Source organism: Pempheris klunzingeri, chromosome 19, assembly GCF_042242105.1.
Source record: "Pempheris klunzingeri isolate RE-2024b chromosome 19, fPemKlu1.hap1, whole genome shotgun sequence".
In the NCBI taxonomy this organism is placed as follows: domain Eukaryota; kingdom Metazoa; phylum Chordata; class Actinopteri; order Acropomatiformes; family Pempheridae; genus Pempheris; species Pempheris klunzingeri.
In genome coordinates, this window is record NC_092030.1 from 3,006,403 (window position 1) to 3,028,648 (window position 22,246).

A 22,246-nucleotide genomic window follows, 5' to 3' on the forward strand; every position below is an offset into this window, starting at 1 on the left:
GGTCCGGTCTCAGTTTGGACACTCATCAGGACGCAGGCTAACTGTGGGCTTGGTCTCAGTTTGGACACTTATCAGGACGCAGGCTAACTGTGGGTCCGGTCTCAGTTTGGACACTTATCAGGACGCAGGCTAACTGTAGGTCCGGTCTCAGTTTGGACACTCATCAGGACGCAGGCTAACTGTGGGCTTGGTCTCAGTTTGGACACTCATCAGGACGCAGGCTAACTGTGGGCCTGGTCTCAGTTTGGACACTTATCAGGACACAGGCTAACTGTGGGTCCGGTCTCAGTTTGGACACTCATCAGGACACAGGCTAACTGTGGGCCTGGTCTCAGTTTGGACACTTATCAGGACACAGGCTAACTGTGGGCCTGGTCTCAGTTTGGACACTTATCAGGACACAGGCTAACTGTGGGTCCGGTCTCAGTTTGGACACTCATCAGGACACAGGCTAACTGTGGGCCCGGTCTCAGTTTGGACACTCATCAGGACACAGGCTAACTGTGGGTCCGGTCTCAGTTTGGACACTCATCAGGACACAGGCTAACTGTGGGCCTGGTCTCAGTTTAGACACTCATCAGGACACAGGCTAACTGTGGGTCCGGTCTCAGTTTGGACACTTATCAGGACACAGGCTAACTGTGGGTCCGGTCTCAGTTTGGACACTTATCAGGACACAGGCTAACTGTGGGCCTGGTCTCAGTTTGGACACTCATCAGGACACAGGCTAACTGTGGGCCTGGTCTCAGTTTGGACACTTATCAGGACACAGGCTAACTGTGGGCCTGGTCTCAGTTTGGACACTTATCAGGACACAGGCTAACTGTGGGCCCGGTCTCAGTTTGGACACTTATCAGGACACAGGCTAACTGTGGGCCTGGTCTCAGTCTTGACAAATATCAGGACACAGGCTAACTGTGGGCCTGGTCTCAGTCTTGACAAATATCAGGACGCAGGCTAACTGTGGGTCCGGTCTCAGTTTGGACACTTATCAGGACACAGGCTAACTGTGGGCCTGGTCTCAGTCTTGACAAATATCAGGACACAGGCTAACTGTGGGCCTGGTCTCAGTCTTGACAAATATCAGGACGCAGGCTAACTGTGGGCCCGGTCTCAGTTTGGACACTTATCAGGACACAGGCTAACTGTGGGCCTGGTCTCAGTCTTGACAAATATCAGGACACAGGCTAACTGTGGGCCTGGTCTCAGTCTTGACAAATATCAGGACGCAGGCTAACTGTGGGCCTGGTCTCAGTTTGGACACTTATCAGGACACAGGCTAACTGTGGGCCCGGTCTCAGTTTGGACACTCATCAGGACACAGGCTAACTGTGGGCCTGGTCTCAGTCTTGACAAATATCAGGACACAGGCTAACTGTGGGCCTGGTCTCAGTTTGGACACTTATCAGGACGCAGGCTAACTGTGGGTCCGGTCTCAGTTTGGACACTCATCAGGACGCAGGCTAACTGTGGGCCTGGTCTCAGTTTGGACACTTATCAGGACGCAGGCTAACTGTGGGTCCGGTCTCAGTTTGGACACTTATCAGGACACAGGCTAACTGTGGGCCTGGTCTCAGTCTTGACAAATATCAGGACGCAGGCTAACTGTGGGCCTGGTCTCAGTTTGGACACTCATCAGGACACAGGCTAACTGTGGGCTTGGTCTCAGTCTTGACAAATATCAGGACGCAGGCTAACTGTGGGCCTGGTCTCAGTTTGGACACTCATCAGGACACAGGCTAACTGTGGGCCTGGTCTCAGTCTTGACAAATATCAGGACACAGGCTAACTGTGGGCTTGGTCTCAGTCTTGACAAATATCAGGACACAGGCTAACTGTGGGCCTGGTCTCAGTTTGGACACTCATCAGGACACAGGCTAACTGTGGGCCTGGTCTCAGTCTTGACAAATATCAGGACACAGGCTAACTGTGGGCCTGGTCTCAGTTTGGACACTCATCAGGACACAGGCTAACTGTGGGCCTCATCTTAGTTTCATACTGGGCTACTGTAGCTTCAGTTTGTACAGCACACTGTCACTTAGTTTTCACCTCAGCTTAAAATCAATATTAATGTAAATGTCATTCTCTCTTAATGAGCTCATTTCATTGTGATTAAACACCTCCCTTTAAGGTTTATGGTACATTGTGTACTCTGTAATAGTAATCAATATTCCATCCAAAATATCTGGTAATCATTCATTGATTCTGAAATCAATGAATGATGTACTGTACCAGTACTGTACTGGTCCAATAATTAATTAATTAATTAATTAATTTGTTTGTTTATTTGTTTATTTGTCATTTAAATATGTATTTACTTCAGGCCATTAACAATGACGTCACTTTTTTCAAAGAATAAAAAGGCTTTGAAAGGAATTTAATGATGAACCGGGTCCCTTTCCTGATTTTAGGTTCTGTCATTCAATAACATGCAAGTCTGATGACATCAAAGTGCTCAGAAAGTGATAATATTCATAAAACACTAACCTCATATAACATACACACTTACACACACTGTCAGGAAAACGGACCCCACCATCCAAATACACACACCGCAATACCCTCGACCACCACTGGGGAACACACAAAGTCTTGAAAATCAAGTCTGTGGGGACCAAAATTATTTTTCAAAATAAACCTCACCAGGCATATCAGGAGGTCGTTTTCTATTGATTGCAATGCTCGTGCCTGTGGGGACCGGGGGTCGGTCCCCACAAGAAAAATTGGTCCCCATTTGGTGAGTGAAATGTCAGGTGATGGTCCCCACCAGGATAGAAATACAAACGCACACACACACACACACACACACACACACACACACACACACACACACACACACACACTCACACCCATACCCCACACAGCGACATATACATATGTACGTACACTGTGCCAGAAAAAAAAAAAAAAAAACTGTGCAGGAATCCAGCAGACTTTTGTTTGTCCATCACAGCGCCGACAGAGGAGTGTCTGCCTGAGCCAACATGTTACACACACACACACACACCCCTTGTCCACCATGGCGCCTAGCCCCATGCCGGTATAATCCAAACACACACACACACACATGTCACACATAAACAAATGATGGCTTGAGTGACACACACACACTTTTGTATACCACAGTGCCTGGCGTCATGCCAGTGTAAGCCAGTCCAGTGCCAGCCCGTCTTCTGAACCCTGTGATCTCTGCCTGCTGTTTTCCTTCTAACTCAGTTATAAGATTACAGTGGCTTTACCTTCCTGAAGTTACAATATGTAATCTGGAAAGGCTTGGCTCTGGTGGTCAAGTCGAGATAAAAATCCACTGAGTAATATTTACTCCAGTTTGGATGCCACTTTTCTTCCTCCGAGCTTGTGCTCGCACTGAAAGGTGACCTTAAAAATTTAAAAGCAATCTTGGTTTTTCCAGACTGTTTCCTTAAAAGTTGACCCTTTGGATAGTTGCGGCTTCCATGCTGCAGCACTGAAATTCTACTCTCTCTAAATCATAGGTTGGACTCTCTAAGGACGACTTAATGATGACATTGGGAGCATAATTTCATATTCAAAGCATTGCTTAAATTCTCTTGTTTGTAAACTTTGAAGAATTGCAGCTTTGGAAAGGGATCTGCTGTGGTAATGAAAGGCAGAAATGTATAATTTTGTAAGAACATCGTACTGACAAAACCAAAATAATACAGTTTTGTGTGTGCAGGGTTTGTTCCTATACTGAACTTTTAATAACACTATATAAGCATTGCACGCTTCAACTGGTATTAGTTTTGTAATATGCCACAACAGACAACACTTTATCATTATTGTCTTATACAATATCTCCGTAAACTAGAGAAATATGTCCAAACGGCCTCAAAGAGACAACATACTGCTGAACATGAATGCTGCTTTTGTCTGGCTTTTAATAGAAATGTTTGTTTCCTATGAACAGTTAAAAGTATTTGTTCCTGTCAAGAATAAATTGATTAAGGGGAAGTGCTGGTGTTCATCCATTTGTTTTACAGCTGGACTGGCTTCCTTCTTGGATCCCTGCAGATTAACAGAAGCACGAACTTCACTCCAGTTGGTTCCGGAGCTGAAAACAACCCAAATCAACCTCAGACAGACCCTTTTTTTCCCTAAATCACATAATGTGGTTTTTAAAAAGGTACACTGAGCTACGCTGAGGCCAGTTATAACGTGAGGGTGAAAACGAGGGGGAGGTCTTCAACAATAGAGGTATTATCTCTCCTGTCATGGCATTAACAGCCACACAAAGACCCCCAGGAAGAGATCAGAGCAGATCACAGCAGATCAGACACACACAGCAGCTTTCACACACTCTGTTCGCCACCATCGGGCCGTATGACGCCCTGCCTCTGCATGAAGCGAGGCTGGGATCACTTTCACATCAGTCAAAGCAGTACAGCAGACTGTCTGATTGTTGTGTAAGGTGTGAGCAGTCATTATAGCTCGACAGACGTCATTTACTGAGAGGCCATGTGGCACATTTCATTTGCCAAGTGCTAAAAGGCGAAGGAATGTATCTTGGTAGCTTTGGTGATAGAGCATAATCGAAACTCATCTATGGACATAATCAGATGACATAACTGCACACGCCTCAAGGATCTGGAGGGCACCAGCAGCTCTACAGTACAGTACACAGTACACAGCAGGCTACACAACATAACAGTATAAGCAGACATGGTGGAGTGAAAGCATTCTGCTCGGCCACTTTAAATTGTCCTTATTCAAAGCCAGTTGACCCCACGGAGCTTCTACGCATTCACTGACCTAATAATAGTCATTTCTGAAACCCCCTGATGTTTAAACACCACAGGAGCTGAAAGAGACTAGAGAAGATTTGTTTGGAGTGATTCCTGCTTTTGGTGACATCTAATTAAATTTAAGGCCTTTAAACAGGTCTGGTAGTCTGAAGTGGCTGTGGCACTACGAAGTTGTCTCAATGGCTGATTAATTTGTCATGATTAGAACATTCTGTCCTTTTATTTCACTTCCAATAGAGCTGCTAATATGCACCACGACTTACGTTCACAATACGGATGCAAAGCCCCTTCAAATGTACGAACCTGTGTAAAGTTCAGCACGTAGGTTAAGACAACGTGGACACATGCTGTGAGAGAAAAGCACCAGATAAGACGGCCTGTAAAAGAATTTATCACTGTGGTAAAAGGCCCGTGTCGTGTAATGCTATCTCTACTCTACTTTGTACCTCATGTACTTTGACACTAATAAGTTCCAGCAGGTACGGAGTGTGAGCAAGACAACTTTGTCTGGGGGAAACCCTTCACGGTCAGATTTATTCAGAACCATTAACGAGGTCAAAGTCCAGGCCGTGCCCGTATCACTTCCTCGTGGTTTTAGTCAAAGCTGCACACTTTCTGCACGTACACGAGTTAACCCTTTAATACGGCTAACTCACCAGTATGAGGTCAGTAACTTGCACAGGGAACACCAAAGAAAAATAAAGAAGAAGATCGACCGTCTTTCTCTGGAGGGCGTGCTTTCACTCGCCGCTGTTAAGAGGATTTCACTCTCAGACTTTGATTTGTTGCTTCCTGTGAGAGGAGAAGTGACCGTACTTGACTTTAAAGCACCATTTAGGCCAAATAAGATGAATCTGTGGTGCCTCAAGTAACAGAGTGGGGCAGGTTTCTCATTCTCACCCAGGATATTGGAGTGTTGGGGTCTCACCGAAGCAGAGAGTTAACTCTACATCTGAACCAATTAGTCAATCAATTAAAGACAATAAATCTGTTTTGATAGTTGGATAATACAATTTCTTCAGGCAAAAACACCAAACGGTATCTAATTCAAATAAAACATGACATTTAAAAGCATAATATTGGACAAAGGGAAGATGTAATGAGCATTTTTACTATTTTCTGACATTTTTAGACTTAATGATTAATAAGAAATAAGATCTGCAGATTAACCAGTGATGAAAAGAATTGTCTCTTCTCCTGTACTCCAGCATTCAAGCCTCAGTTAGGATGTTATCTTGCTCTAGTTGACTGTCCAGGCGGAAGAACCCATAATCTTTAGTGCTTTAGGGTTGTTTTCCTTCACTTCATTCTTACAGTCTGTGCCACAGTCGTCATGTTTGAGGTCTGAGACTCTGCACCATCACCACCAGACTGCAAGCATCATCATCATCATCATCACCACCTGACCAAACCACCCAAACCCGCCCCACTCACGCTCGAGTAAGCGTACGGGTCAGACGAGGCCTGCGGCCGCTGTCAAAGCACCAGACGCCAGGACCCGCTGACCACTTGCAAAACCTGCACCTGCTAAATCTGATAGACAGGCAAACAGAGCCGGATGCAGACACTATACCCAGATTGGTTGGAGAGATATGTGGAACACAATTCACTCACTGCTGGTCCTGTTTTCTGCTTCCCCCCACACACACACACACACACACACACACACACACACACACACATTTTTTTGCGTGTAGGCTCCAAGCACACACCCACAGGGTTGGAGGTGGCACGCATAAAGGCACGCAAGCGCACACACACCTGTCCCTTGTATGATCTGCTAGGCTAGTAGGCTATTAACCTAGAGTCAGAAGGGATAAAGACACATTATCTCCTCTGCTGCTGGGATATAATAAACCTAAGCTTGTGTAAGGGGTTTTCTGTCACACACACACACATTTTCTATTGTCTAAAACCTACAGATCTCACAAACCGCCGCCTTGCAGCACAAAAGGCACATTTCACGTCAAGATTAAAGTTGGAAAACAAGTGGATTTGATTGTTTTTAGACCGAGTGAAGCCCAGAATGTAGGCTGTGCTCCTCAGACTGCCTTTGTGTTAATTATTAAATAAGTTAAACCACTTAATTTGAGGGTTTTTTTAGCAGCCTGTCCTGTAAGCGTGCTCAGTAAGAGGAAACTGAGGCATTCAGTGCAACGAGTTAAGGCACCATTGGTTCATATAGAGATGCGAGGAGGGAATAAAGCTTTTTAAAGTCTGCTTGGCCAGAACTACACACACTCTCTCTCATTCTTTTTTCTTTTCCCTACAGACACATAGACAATCTGTTACTTTTTCTCTCCCATACACACACACACACACACACACACACACACACACCAGGCCACCATGCCTGGTCTACATTATGGGCTTCTGACTGAGTCATAACACAGTAAAAGTAAAAGCTGACTGTGAAAACGCCACGCTGTGCAACCACAGTCCCATCACAGGTGCTGGTGAGTAACATTAGTGTGTGTGTGAGAGTGTGTGTGTGTGTGTGTGTGTGTGTGTGTCTGACAGCCAGTCTAATTATAAACACTCACATGGGTGGTAAACAATAACAACAACAAATGTCGCTGGGAGGATGAAAATAGACATTGGGGAGGATGAGTTTGGTCAAATATCACAAGACTGAACAAAAGCTTTTGAGTTTAAATGATTTTCTGACTCTTTGAGTTTCATTTTAGGAAACTAGGTTTGTTCTAGTCATGAGAATAAAACCTTATTATAAAAAAAGCTGGGCAACTTAGTGATGCTAAATACCTGCATGCAATGAAATTAAACCTTGTAAAGATAATTTTATGACTATACATGGTAATTTTGCAAAGGAAAATGCCCTTTAATAATCCGATTAAACGTTGCAGACCAGAATTGGATCCGGAAACAGTTTCCAGAATCATGAAGCTTAATCCCAACATGAATAAAGTTCATTTCTTCTATAAATAACTATTTCTTCTCTCATCCACAGCCTGAACTTACCTCTTATGTGATGCAGCTCAGTGTCCGGATGCAAATCTGTTTACCAGGCAGAAACAGTATGAAAAGCCTGTCCCAAAATGAGGCTGCACGGTGTGAGAGGAGTCTTTCAGCAGAGTGTGTGCACCGTGCTCTCCTCCATTGTGCCTCCGCTCCCTGATACTTGAGTCAATTTGAACCAGCAGCGCTGTGCGGAGCCTCAAAGAGAGGCGTATTCAAATGACTTCCACAGAGCCGGGAAAACCAGCCAATCACCGCCCGGGGGAGGCGGCCTCTAGGGGCGGCGCGGACCAATCACAGCGGAGCAGCTGGAAAATCGAAATCTGCGGAGGCTCTGATTGGCTGAGCCGCCGCCCGTCCTCTTCCTTCTTTTCAACCGCAGCCAGGAGCAGTGAATGTTTTTGTTGGAGGGCTGAAATATGGAAGGTGTAAGGTTTCCCCCCGGAATGTGTTTGTGTGTGTGGCTGTAAGTTGGTCCCAGTGACTTAAAAGGCAGGAGTGTGTAAGCTGGTGTGTTCTGTGTTTGTGGTGTGAGTGGTGGACATTAGTACTGACATGAGGAGGTGCAGGGTTTAGTACTGTAGGACACTTCAGAGGAAAGGCTGCAAGGCCTGGGGTAGCCTGGTTATTGGCTTTTCTGGTGTTAGGATGACTGAGAACTGTTGCATTGTACACTGAAGCACTGTTTTTGCATATTAAGCTAGTTTGCTCTAAATCAGTACTGTTGACCCTCTTCTTTTCTTTTTAACCCTCAGTCTTCATTTCAGCTCTGCATGGGCGTTTAGATCCCAGTGGGCGGATGGCATGCTTGCTGTTATTTCACATCAGGTCAGTGAAAATGTTGGCTTAAAACTGCATTCATTCATTCATTCATTTGGGGTCAATGGAACAAACTGAAAACAGGTCTGACATGCTATCGGCACGTAGTAATTTTATTTCTATTGCAGATTATTGTTGGATTCTGCCGACATTGGTGTTGAAAAGCAATCTTGTGTCCACTTTTCTTTCCATGATAATATTAAAGAACATCAAGTTACAATTATTTGGCAGATTTTATCCACATCACAGAGATGTGGATAAAAAGCAAGATTCATATTTTAAAAAATTCTGTTTCTGTTTCTGATTTAAATCACCTTATACCTTTAGTGTACAGATTATATTTTTATGATATTCTTTAATATTATTTGTTTTTGGCTGCTTAAGTCTCCACTTGGTTATTCTTAGTCTCCACTAAAGTTATTTGGATGTCGATAAACATAAAATACATCAATAATGCAACATTAATTTCTTTTCAAGGTTATGTCACTGTGGAAATGCAGCCGAAAGCTGGATTAATCAAATGTTTGTGGTTTGTGTGTTTGGTGTTTTGTTTAGTTTCTCAATATTTTATTACGCCAGGCACCACTTAAACATATAATATAAACAGTATAATGAACATACTCAGATTACGTTGGGTCATTCAGGCCAGACTGTTTCTCATAAGTAATTATATGTGGTCACAGCTGCAAGTACATATTGCTAAACCATTAAATTGTACCTGACTTTGAGTAAACCTATAACCACAGTTATTGACTCAGCGGTTGTGTGTACACCAGGCAGTAAAAGCAAAGTGGTCATTTACAGGATTTTTCTTTATTTACATGAACTGCGTTAATTCCATGTGGCTTCATTAACTTCTTTTTCAGTAATTAAGGAAAACAGACTTGATAACAGTGATTTTCTTGATATCCGGTGTTTTTTTTTTTAAAAGGATTTCACAAGCCCTCAAGGTCGGAGAAATTACTCAACCCATAACAGAAAGTTATCCTTAAATTGGAGTGAAAACACAAAGATTATCTAGATTAGGCTGTCATGTAACAACAGGTACAGTGAATCCTCTTTGCGTGCAGTCTGTCGGTCCTGTGGAGGCACTGGCAGGGTTAAATTCACAGTGGGCATTTCATTTTGACAGAGTATAAAAACACACCTCATTTCTCTCTAAATGTTTAGAATATACTCTAAATATATACACTACGCTCCATCCAACAGTCTAATTTCCTCTAAAATATTATAATTAAAGCAAGGTGGGTGCACACTATACCCACCCCCTCAACTGCCACTCCACCTCAGCACAGTCCAGTCCTTTCCAGTTGCATAAACATCAAATTACATAAATACTGAGTTAGATTTACACGAAGGCCGGGCCCTGAGGTTGTAGGCGGCGCTCATTTTTTGATCACTGACGCCTCTTACATTCTGACACATCACCATTCAGGCGAGAATAGCTGATCTCTGAGTCTTTCAGGCTGCAGGGTTTTCTCATTTCAATAACCCAACTCCTACACCAGCCACCGGAGCGCACAGCTTCCGGCTGCGCTCAACCGTGTGTGGGTCACAAATACGCTTAAACAAAAGAAAGCCGGTGCGCACATACACACACACACACATCCACATGCTTCTCCTTCCGGTGGTACTTGACGGTGGCAGCGCTTGGTGAGGGCCCTCATGAGATATGGGTTTTCGATTGGCTGCTCGACGCCCACAGCCGCATGAGGGCTGTTGAGGAAGACTTCCTGTCGGAGTGACATATAGAAATCAAGCATGTCAATGTAAATGAGACTGACCTGAATTAGTCATTAGTCACCATGACGTCAACGCCACCACCATTACCCAAATATTTGTTCCATGGATGTAATCAGGATACAGTCACTTTTTATTTCTGTGGTTGTCAGTATTCCTGTTGGCAGCTGCGTCCCACCACATATCTCATCTTCATTTGATGTTGACTCCGACCTTGGATGTTTGTCACATGTTGTTCCCCCTCTGTTCAAATATCAAATGAAGCACAAAAAGTAGAGAATAAAAGGACTTTTTATTCTATTTATCATTCTCAGGCTTAAAATGATTCTCAAACGTAACCAAAGAGAGAGTTCACTGTATCTTTAGTACGACTTTAATTGACTTTTAGAGGATGCTAAAATGGAGAAACAAGAGGGGAACATCCAGCAGGATTCAAACCTAGGCCACATTGTTCCAGAAGCTTAATTGGTTAAGTTAAAAGGTGGTTTAATTGAGTTTAGGTTGTTCCTGCTTCCCGCCTGCCGTCACTGTCACGCTAGAGCCAAGTGAGACCGTTGGTGAAGATAAGATAGTCATGAAAAACTAATCTGTGTCCCTGTGAGTTTGCTATAAAGGTCACTTTGTTAAGTTGTTGTGCATTATGGAAACTACAGCAGAGAACCACTCATCATCTTGCCTACACGTCTCTCACACACAGACAGATCACGCAACAGATGCTCCTCATTTTATTTATTCATCAGATCTACCCAGATACTGAAATACATATTAGGAGTAACAATGAAAGTAAGAGTTTCGAATTTACTATTTAAAAAAAATCACTGTGAATACATTAAAATTAGCAAATAATTGAGGAGCACGTGGAGTTTAAACGAGACATTGCTTTCTTATTGTCCTGCTTTGCCTTGTCTTCACATACAGGTTTAAGTGGTTGACTTTTCCAGGGCACAGGTCTTAAATTAATCATCATTTACATGTCCCGGTATGATCTGACAATACAGTCAGTAGATGGTAGTGAATTATGTATGAAGCTCAACATCATTGGAAGCACTGAGCAATGAAACATTGTGTTGCAGAGAAGGTGATCATCACATAACACTATCATATTAAAGTGGCTATACTTCATATTTTTATTTAAACAATGGATCACCTGACTACTTGGATGTGAAAGGAGTCACTCGTCACTCAATTTTTCTGCTTTTTAGCCCATAATTAGTGATGGAGTTGTCTTGGTCTGCATTATATTGAACAGTGTTTTTAATATTTTGCCCATATTTGTCCAGTTCAGTTTGTCTGTTGGATCAGGAGGATTTCTACCACATCCTTTGAACCCCACTCGCACAATATAATCCTGTTTGTTTCCAACTCTACAGTGTGAAGTTATACAAATCTGTTCCTTTAGCTTGCTTTCAAATGTTGTGAACATAACAAACCAAAATGCTAAAGAAGACTGTTGTAAGGCCTCTGACTGGCAGTGTGTTTTGGATTTCAGGGAAGCGGTGACACGGACAAAACAAATGATGTCAGCCGCCGCCAGCAGCAGCAGCAGCAGACTTGTGTACGAGTGTGGGTGGGATTACACAGTGACAGCTGGGTGAGATCATTATGGTTAGGGAAGGGGTGGGAGAAGAAGGGGGAGAACCCGAGAATCGGGGGAGGGGAGGTGATGTGGTATAATGGGAGTTGGGGCGGAGGGGTGAGAGGCTTTTATAGTGGCATTCTTCTCTCTGAGGAATGCATACACATGTATGTTGGAAAAGTTAAAGAGAAGAAATAATCCATCTGACCTGCTTCAGATCCCAACATGCGCTAGCTGTCCTTTTGCATTGATGCACACATGCATGGTGAACCTGAAGCAGTTCAGGTTCAGAGGAATAGCTGATATGTGGGATACATTAGGAGGGGGGATGAGGGGAGAGGAAGACGGTGACTCACTCACTGGCTTCCAGTAAGACGTCTGACTCAGCTACTGGAAGCCCCCTGACCCTGCCTGGAGACAATATGTGGCCAATAATTGTGTTTTTCACTTTGCTGGAGAAATCAGACTTCGGAAAGGTTGTAAAATATGAGGGAAAACAGATTGCATCAAAGAAACATGTATGCAAACAACAGATGGCGTAATTTCATTTTTCCTAGTGTTAGCAGTGAAAATGTGTGCAGGCTCTCATGAACTGCACTGATTCTGAATAATGCACATTATTGAATGTGAATGTGTTTTATCGAGAGCATTTTCTGTGACAACAAAGAAAAAGATCCTCAGACACATTTTGCACTTCAGCTTCAGCTGAGTCAACAGGCCAACAAGTACATGAGTCACATCCATTTACACTGACCTTATATGTATTGATTTACCCTTCATCATCATCGTCCTCCTCCTCTTTCTCGTGAAAAGAACACTTGCACACTGTTCCGCATTCATCCGTGCTCTCATTGTTTCATTCTGTCACTCACGCTGCTCTGCTGTTTGTTTGAAGTGATCCATCTTTCCGTTAAACCCTGTGACCTGTGAATTGTGTTCCTATAGCGACGCAAAGATGGGAAAGAGAAAGGGGATCACTTTCACCCACAGCGACAGCAGCCATGTAATGATAGGAACTGCTGATCAGACGCTCCATTATGAGTCAGGTTGGCTGACAGCTGATCTGTGCACGTATGCCAACTTTTGTAGCGTTTAAAATGTCTCTCTTAAAGCACTGTTTGTTCTTTGGTTTGGGTTTTATTTAATGAAACAACAGGGAAAATGCAGGTGTTTGATTATGTAATTGATGACGAAGGTTTGAACGTCAGTCTGTCATCTGCGTGTGCTTTCTCCTGCTGTTAAGAACAAACATGAACTTGTGAAGAGGCATCAAACCAAGCGAGAAGAACTGTTGCCTATCAGATATTCTCGCATCCTCTGATGCCCACAATCCTTTGTTTGTTGGTCTTTTCTGTCCTTGGATTGCACCACACTTGACTAGGAAAAGAACCATTGTTGTTGACTGGATATGTTCCCAAAACTAAAAAAAGGAAACAAACCAGAATTTAATGGGTGCAGTCACAGCCTGAGTTAGAATTATTTGACTCGGGTGACTCAGACTTAAAATTCTTCTTAAAAAGACACCAACTCCCATTTCTCATCATCTTCTTCCTCCCTTTCCTCCAGTCTCGACCTTCATGTGGGGCTCCTGTGATGGTTGCTGGATGATGGATGATTGTCAGACAGAGGACCTGTTTCCTGGATGTGGCCTTAACTTCCATGTCACACCCACAGATATCCTCTGAGGATGAGAGGTACACACACATTCACGTACACGACCCACATTTAAACACACACACACACTATAACTCACATTCCTTCCACTGACCTACACTTTCTTTACATAAAATACTTTTTTTCATTTTCTATGTGGAAACTTTAAGTGCCTGACAGCTCTGTGCACATGCTGTCATATTACAGTACGGTGAGCACATAGAATATGATAAGTACCTGTGAACAGACGTCAAACAGGTGAACCCTTTCACCTGCCCTTCCTCAATCTTCTGCCAAAAACTACAAACTTGCTTCCAACAACTGTACTTGTACTGCAGTGTGCTGATGGCCAACTGTTAAGCAACATGCTCTTATAGAGGAAGACAGTGTGGTTTCTGTGTAAAGAAAATACAGAACACAGGGAAAAAGTTTTAAAAGGTTTTCCGTTCAGAGATTTTCATTTTGGATTTAGAGTCACAACCTATCAATAATAGTACATTACCACACAATGTTTTTGCCACATGGGCAATAAAAATGATGCCATCACAGCCGTGAGTTGCACTTCTTTGTAAACTTGCACAATGTTGTGTGGGTGAGATTTCCCAAAAAGGACCTGTTTGGACAGAGTTTTGTAATAACAGAGAAAAACCTCTCTGGTTTTGACAGATATTCATATCAATAAATGTGATGTAGATGTTGTTCACTTGTGATCTAAAGGCCTGACTGATTTGATGATTTTGTCTGATTCATAACCAGTTGACATCCTTCCTCTCACTCTGTCTCCTTGCCTCTCTCAGTCTCAGCTATCCCTCCTCTCATGACCATATTTACTGTCTAATTAAAGCTGACAACCCATGAAAAGTAAATATTTAATTTTGTAAAAGGAGTCAGTGAAACATATATTCATGTAACAGTTTTTTTTTTAAAGACACAGCGTAGGCACTCATTCTTTTCTGTCAGCTCTATAACCGTATGAAGTGCCCACTCTGCTGCTTCCCAATCCTCCCAATAAAGCGTTAAACCCAATAGATGTCTGAGGTGGGATGTGAGCTGCCCACGCTCTTACTAAAAACAAAAGTAAAGATACATCTGGGAGCGAGCGTAGCCTGTGAGTGTTTTGATTTACTTCTGTAATTTCACTGTAGCTCCGGTGGTTTTACTGTAAACCACTCCTACACTGTCTGCAGATGTGGCACTGGGTTTAGTGGGAGGGTGTGTGTGTGTGTGTGTGTGCTTAGCTACATGTCCAAACCAAATTGGATTATTTCTAAGGAATTCTGTTGGTGTTTTCAAGGCAAACTGGCTTCTCTCGTTCCAACTGGCGATCAATCACTCTGATTTTGAGGGAGCGCTTTGGAGCGTCATTGTTTTTCCCATTCACTTCTTCACAATGGCTGAAACAATGTGTGAACAATATAATCTGAAAACGCTCTGCAGATGCACATTGATGATCGATTCTGCTGGAAATTTAGGGTTAGGTACAAAAAGGCCTGGAGTAGAGAAGAGAAGAACATGTTTTCTTTCTGTTTGTGTTTCTCAGGGTGGCAAAGCCCACCAATAATTTCCCCCCAGCTCTAGGGAGCCTTTTAGCATCTTTTAGCTCGTTGTTTTGGTTCACTCTCACCGCTCTTATCAGTGTTACTTAGGGATGCATCTATTTTCAGCAGAAATGTATAAAAAGCCACTGTGCACAAAGACTGACTGTGACTAGCTTTGCAGAATTAGACATTTCTTTTTTAGGAGGTGGTGGTGACTAAAAACAGAGCCAAAAAAAAACAGTTAATGCATATTTTAGGTAAGAGGAAGTCACACTCATCTATGCTTTGACATACAAGACAGGGAAATCTGACAACAAATTAACAGCATTTCATGTTTAGCAACATTTTTCTGTGGACGTAGTCATTGTGAAGTCATCCATTGGTTTGTGGACTGCAGTTTTGCAGCCCCTAGTTGGAGCCAGAAGTGACACACAGTGTGATTGGTTAGTCACAAGGTGGTGACTGACAAGGTAAAGCATACCCTGCTTTATTGTCTATTTTCCTATTGGCCATATTGGAGAAGACTTGACACTAGTGACTGAGACCATAAACTCATCAGGAAATGTGTTTTCAAAGACTGCAGCGTACTTTTCTTTTACGACATCCGTCACTGTAAGTCAGAATTCTTATATTTAACAAAGAGTTGAGCAGCTGGTCGCATTCCTTTCATTCCTCTTCATAATAAGATGGATATAATATCTAAATTCATCCCAGTGACCAAATGTAGACTGTCAACTCCAGACGAGAAGAATGCAAAGGAATCTGAGGACATCCTGGACTTTCTATTCATACTGTCAGGGATCAGTGAAAAACAAACTTGTTTTCACCCAGGACCTGCATTGTTTCTCCACATGTGTTGTTGTGCTGCTGATGAATTCAGCGTCCATTTGAGCCCCAGCAGCTGAAAGTGTTTATGGTGGCTTTTAGGCACAGGTGCACAATCGAACCCAGGGAAGGAAATGGAGGGGAGGGGTTTGAATGTGACACAAACAGGAAACAAGCTTTGTGTTGCCTCCTGCTCAGTGGTGCACACAAAAGGTTTATTCCAAACTTTGGCCTTGTGCAAGCTGTTTTGTAGGCTTATCTAACACAATATGCTTTGCCAGGAGCTTACATAACAGGCACTGTTGAAAGACATTAACCTTCTAATATCATTCTGAAACCATTTTAACTCTCTCATTGATCACATTTTCATCTTCGCACAAGCCTTTGTGTGAACACAGATCTGAGTCAGTATTTAATGGGAGGTATTGGCCAAGTGCCATTGGAAGCTCAGGAAATGCCTCTTGATTCAAAAAGTAATTATTTATTTATGGTCAAATATGGAACAACTCTTTGTCCCACTGCTGGTGATACATCAGGCAAGTCTTCAAGGTGATTTTTAAAACAAATACTAAATCTGAAGCAGGAATAATGAAATGCAAGGCAATTATAACTGGATAACAGTAAATAAAAGGCCAATATGGTAACAAAATATAAAATTGTTGGAGGTATGAAAAAATGAGAAAACCTTTCCAGCAAAGAGCAAGAATTTATAACAAACTTCACATCTTCAAAGCTACAAAACAATCACTTCTTAGTTCAAAATCTCCCTTTAAAAAGGACCAAAGTACTCAAAATACCCCAAAAAAAGGTTTATTTGTTTGCCATCAACTCAAACTGAACTTACTCTAAAGACGAGAGAATGAATGTAAATGTCACAACATAATCTAAGATTCTAACGATCAAAGCCTCAAAGTTTATTCTGTACATTACGTATCTGGTCAGACTGTATGTAGGTCTGTATGTACAGGGAGCAGGCTGTGTTTTCCTTGTGTGTGTGTGTGTGTGTGTGCATGCGGGAAGTTCCACACTGTGTGGGAACAGGTCCTACCCTTGTACAGGAAAGACATTAGGAACAACAAGAGTGTTGGGTGAGGGGGAGGGAGACAGACCAGGAGGGGAGGGAGGGATGGGTGGGACGGGTGGGGGGCTTTCAGGGAACGGAGGAAACGAAAGGAGAACACCCTCGAGTTTTCATTCTCACAACAAAACCCCTCCTCCTGTCCCTTCCCCACTGTCTCCCTCCTCCTCCTCACCCCCCCCCAACGAGTGTGAAGTGTCCCTCCTCAACAAAAAGCGCTGCAGCGTGGCACAACAACAAATAGTGCGTCACTAACGAGTCACGGCAAACATTCCTGCCTGTCTGCGTTTGCCTGTTGTCCGCTAATTCCCGCCACTTGAGAAATGTGTTTTGGGGCAGACGGTTTTGTTGTGGGAGGGGTCGTCTGTATGTTTAGCTGTAATTTTTTCTCCAAACAGTTTGGGGACTCATCTATCGTAGGAGCCCTCAAAATTGCCTCCGTTTGGCCTGGAAGATGATTTGTGTATCCCCGAAGTAACTGATACTAGAGGAATTTTGAGAAAGTTTGTGGATTAAGCAATAGTGCGGTTTGGCCATAACAAATGTTTTAGAAGTAGTTCTTTTCTAATACATATATCATCCCTGTCTTTTGGAGACATTGCAGTTTTCAGGAATAACAACAATACAGAAAAGTCACCCTTAATTCCAGCCTGCCAGACCGCCGATCGTTTCTGAGTTTATCCAACATGATTTGAAGTCGTCTCACAAGACTAAAGAGTTCAGTTGGTAGATGTGCTCCCTCAGTTGGATTTAATGATTTTCACATGAATACGAGCACACAAGGTTTTCATATAACAGCAACGATTTGTGACCTGAATCTGGGCCACAAACAGCTCCTCTGTAAACATCAGCGGCAAAAGGGAGGGAAGAGTTTGCTTGTTTTCAGAGTGAAGTGCCACTCCAGCTCCTCTCATGGGAGTGATTCATTCCTGCAGCCGAAGAGGGAGAGAGACAGAGGGCAGGGAGACCAGGAATAACTAAATACACAGTACTTACCACAAGTTGCTACGGAGGTGGCGCAAAATCATATTACATAAGAGCAGTATTTGTTATTTCTGGCAATAATTGTCTCTGGCAGTCAATACAGCAACAATAACTCTTATAATTTTGCAAATACAGATGTTTTAAAATGCAAGAAATTGTCCAACCCAATGTAAACAGTTGTTTTATCAAGTTGTCCCAAAAACAAAATGTTTGCATCAAGCCCTCTAGCGCCCAAAGTAATTAAGACGGGAGTAAAGGAGGAAGTCAGGTGACTTTCTTATAAAGCAACAAAGTTCTCAGAGGGAGAAGTTCAGGGTGGGTCAATCATTTCCTAAAGTACTATACATGAGCTCTTTTTGTTCTATAATCCTTTTGAGTTTAATCCAATGTCACCAATGTGTTCCTAAACAAGCAGTAATGCTTTAATAGGCCACCGGCTTCACTACAGCATCTATAATCAGCCCACAGTGGGATGTGCAGAACACTTTCAGCCAACTGTGAGGAGAAGTAATGACGGCTCACATGATCACGTCTGATTCATGTCGAGCGGCGACATGCAAGTAAATTCATGCAGTGAATACTTTTTGTATTAGAACAAACTCAATTATAAGGCAGACAGGAAGACAACAATAGCTGATTCATATCTAACTCACTTAATGACAAGGTTGTAATTTGACCTTCTGACCCATGGTTTTGTCCACGACTCTCGATCGTGGCCTTTTAAATTAGTTCAACTTTACAATTGGCTCATTCATACATCCCTCAGACTGCCTGTCTTCCCAAGCTCACAGTTGTTTTTTGAAAAGACAGGGCAGTGTGGAGCTGTTGGACTTGTTGAGCTTGTTTTGCTGAGAACGAAGGAATCTCTGAAGTCCAGGCTTCAAAATGGGTTTTGGCACGTGTCTTAATGTGTAAGATCTTTGGGCATCTATTTATATTTTAGGTTTGGGAGAACATAAGTAATGACTCATCAGCATATTGAAAGAACTTGAATGTGCAGCACAGATTTTTCATTCTGCTGTCAGCAGCTCAACGTGTTTATTTACTTAAATGGAGTTAATATTTCTTCATTCAATCTCTGCATGGCTCCCCCCCCCCCCCCCGACCCTGAAGAACAAGAGGTGTAGACAATGGATGGATGGATGGAATCTCTGCATTATGGTGATCAACTGTGGTGATGGATGTGTTGTGAATAGCACTGAATTAGTGATGAAAACTTGTTAATATTTTGTCTTGTTTGTTGTTGATGTTTTAAATTTAGATTCAAAGGGGTTTTCCAATTTCAACGTTATGATCATAATATCCTGTTGTTTCCTTTTCCTAGAATTTAAACAAAAAACCTCTCTTCTGACAGAAATAGCTTTTGATGAGTGAATCACTTACAATCAAGTCTTTTTAAGGCCCACTTGCAGGAACACGGAGCTCGAAGGTTTGAAATATTTGAAAGTGAACCAACGAAGCTGTGGTGGCGTGTCGTTAAACTACCGCATCCCGTGCATGTCATTCATCTGAATGGGCTGTAAATGCATGCAACAATCAGCTTAAAGTCCAGCTTACTCAGTGACATGATGAACTGTGTCTATCATTTCTGTTTGATACTCGATAGGCTTGTTGTTATGACTAAGACAGAAGCAGTGACTCAGATGATGTTTTGCTTACAAGACTTTAATGATGTTAAACCGGGCGATAAGCTGCAGGGTCAGATGGTTTGGCAGTGAGTCAGGCCTCCAGCTGCTGGCAGCCATTGTGTTTTGGGACTGACCTTTGTCACAGTGATGGAGAGGAAGAGTTGAAATGAGAGCAAAACAATCCTCAGCTGAAAGCGTGACATTGTGTCAGGGGAGCATTGTGTGTGTGTGTGTGTGTGTGTGTGTGTGTGTGTGTGTGTGTGTGTGTGTGTGTGTGTGTGTGTGTAAGAGAGACCAATATGGTATGTGTGACTTACTTGAACGAATTCATGTGAATACCTGCACGCGTGCATGTATTTGTATGTGAAACTGTGTCTGTAAGCTTGTGTGTGTGTTAGAAGTGTTATTTACACGGAAAACTGAATTCAGACAAAGACTAAGATGTCATTTCCTCATGCATTTGCTTTGGAAAGCTTTCGGAAGACAATCAGCACTCTTACTCTGGTACAAAGCAGACATCTTCCATTTCTTTCACTTTCTTTCCATTTTGACAAAGAAAACACTGGAAGCCTACCACGGGTCGTTTCCTCTCATCCCTTCCCATGATTTCCTCTGCACTCTCCCTTCCCGTCACTCCTCACTCTAAGTGCTGATGTTGTGGATGTTGCCCATCTTTGTTTTCTCAGAACAGTCTGTTTTATAGGTTGTTAAGGAGGAGAGGAAAATAAAAGTCATTGTTATCCAAAAGTTGGGATTTAAGCCAATGGATTTTGTAAACATGTTTTTACTGACTTTATATTTATTGGTTTGCACGTGTCAAAGGCTTCCAAATTTGAATGTCAAAAATATTGTGCTTGTGCTGAAGTGTATATAAATACGGTGCACTAGAAATGCTTTTTATTATCCTAAAGGTATCATGTCACTGTAGACATTTGGACATGTCGTAGCTGGAATTGTGAATCGAGTTGGACAGTTTTCTGTTTGACAGTGAAGTACTGGTTAGCTAAAGATACTGTAGCTATAGCACTACAGCTATCGGCCTTTTTCTTTGGTGAATGACTTATTAAGTTGAACCACTTCTCATCTTGTTATCTTTTCTTTCCTGTGATTATTATCACCTCCTCTCTCCTTGTGTGTCGTTATGTCTTCTCCTCACTTTCAACACGTGAGCTAAATGAAGCAGCCGTGACTCAAAGTGACTCACACCTCACTCACTTTCTTGTGCATGTGGGCACACAAACAAAGAGGTGAGGTGTCCCCAAGCAAAGGTAGCAGCTGGTCCCAGCATCGCGTTGCAAATATCAAATATCTGAAAAGTTCCCCTGCACATTTGAAGAGGTGCCTCTGGAGAAGGGGTATACACACACACACACACACACACACACACACACACACACACACACACACACACACGCACACTTTCTGTGAATATGTGTCTGGTGTGGCTTACGACTTTATGTAGCAAGTAGTTGCCAGGCATGGAGAGATTACACTGAATGAATAGTTGACCAAAGCCTCCCTCACACACACACACAGACACACACACACACACACACTCAGAAACATGCACTCACTAGACAGGATCAAATGTCCTGAGCTGCTCTTTGTTGAGTTTTGTTAAAAATGTCATGATATTTAAGCTAAATGCTAAACATGCCCACAGCGAAGAACAACAGCCTCTTGTTAATAATATGTGTCCTTTCTGTTTTAATGTGTATGTATGGATCTCAGCCCTTTAAATCTCTACTCTGACAACCTCTGTCTAAACTCCTCCTGCATCTTTTTCTTTCTGTCTGAGTCCCTGGCCTTTCTCCATGACCCTTTTTCTCTTTCTCTTTCTGTTCTTATGCAACCAGCTCATAAATAGAAAATGGATGTGTCACTCAATTACTGTATTTATACTGGAAATGGACTAAAGGCTCAGGCCAAGGTTTATACCGGAGCCCACACAGGGTTTTAAGTATTCTTCCATTAACTTTATTTTTGCTCCAGTATCAAAACACAGTGACTCATTTATCTTGGCTGCACAGGTGGATAATGTGTTGGGGCTTTCATTCTTTTTTAATTGTTTGTTTTGCACCATAGATGTGTATTCAGCACCCCATGAAAACTGGAACTGACATGTGAGCGAGCGTGAATAAACCTGCCAGGATACAAAGGTGAATAAGGAAGGATGGGAAAAGATTGTCACCCATCATTTTTCAAAGAGGGCAGCAGGTTTTGCCTTTTCTTTTCTTCACATGTTTAGTTGTAAACCAGGGACCTTTTAGGTTTGTCCGTCCAGCTGTGTGCTGTGTTTTTGTTGTTTTAGCTGCTGCTGGAGTTAAATCAGTCCCAATCCTCCATCTCTTCCTGGTTTACGCTGTTTGCCTGCTCCTAAGCCAGGTGGTTCCTGTCCTCTACTTTGTGTTTTACTAGTTTCACCGCTCTCGGACAGGTTTCAGGGCCTGTATGCTGTTCTGTGCTGGATCGTTGCATGCCATCCCTCATGTCTTTAGCCTTATTAGAAGATTTTATTCAGTTCGATGTTGCAATTTTTTCCAAAGAAAAACATCTACACACACCTCTATTTAGCTTACATGCAATTTGACAAGTCTTTTGATCAGCTGATTGACCAACTATATATTCAATATTGGACAGTCTGAGGGTTTTTGTAGTTTTGGCCT

General features: G+C 42.7%; 1 protein-coding gene across 2 annotated transcripts in view; it reads right to left on the reverse strand.

The window, feature by feature from the left end:
* LOC139218973 (ras-GEF domain-containing family member 1B-B-like) overlaps positions 1 to 7,844 on the reverse strand; it is a 29,655-nt gene extending 21,811 nt beyond the window's left edge. Inside the window, exon 1 of one of the 2 annotated variants that reach the window (XM_070850730.1) lies at positions 7,743 to 7,844. The gene's annotated coding sequence lies outside the window, so the exon portion shown is untranslated. Of the gene's footprint in view, positions 1 to 6,197; positions 6,268 to 7,742 lie in introns of those variants that run through there. The other variant, XM_070850731.1, reaches the window with a different exon arrangement.
* Between the last annotated feature and the right edge of the window lie 14,402 nt (positions 7,845 to 22,246).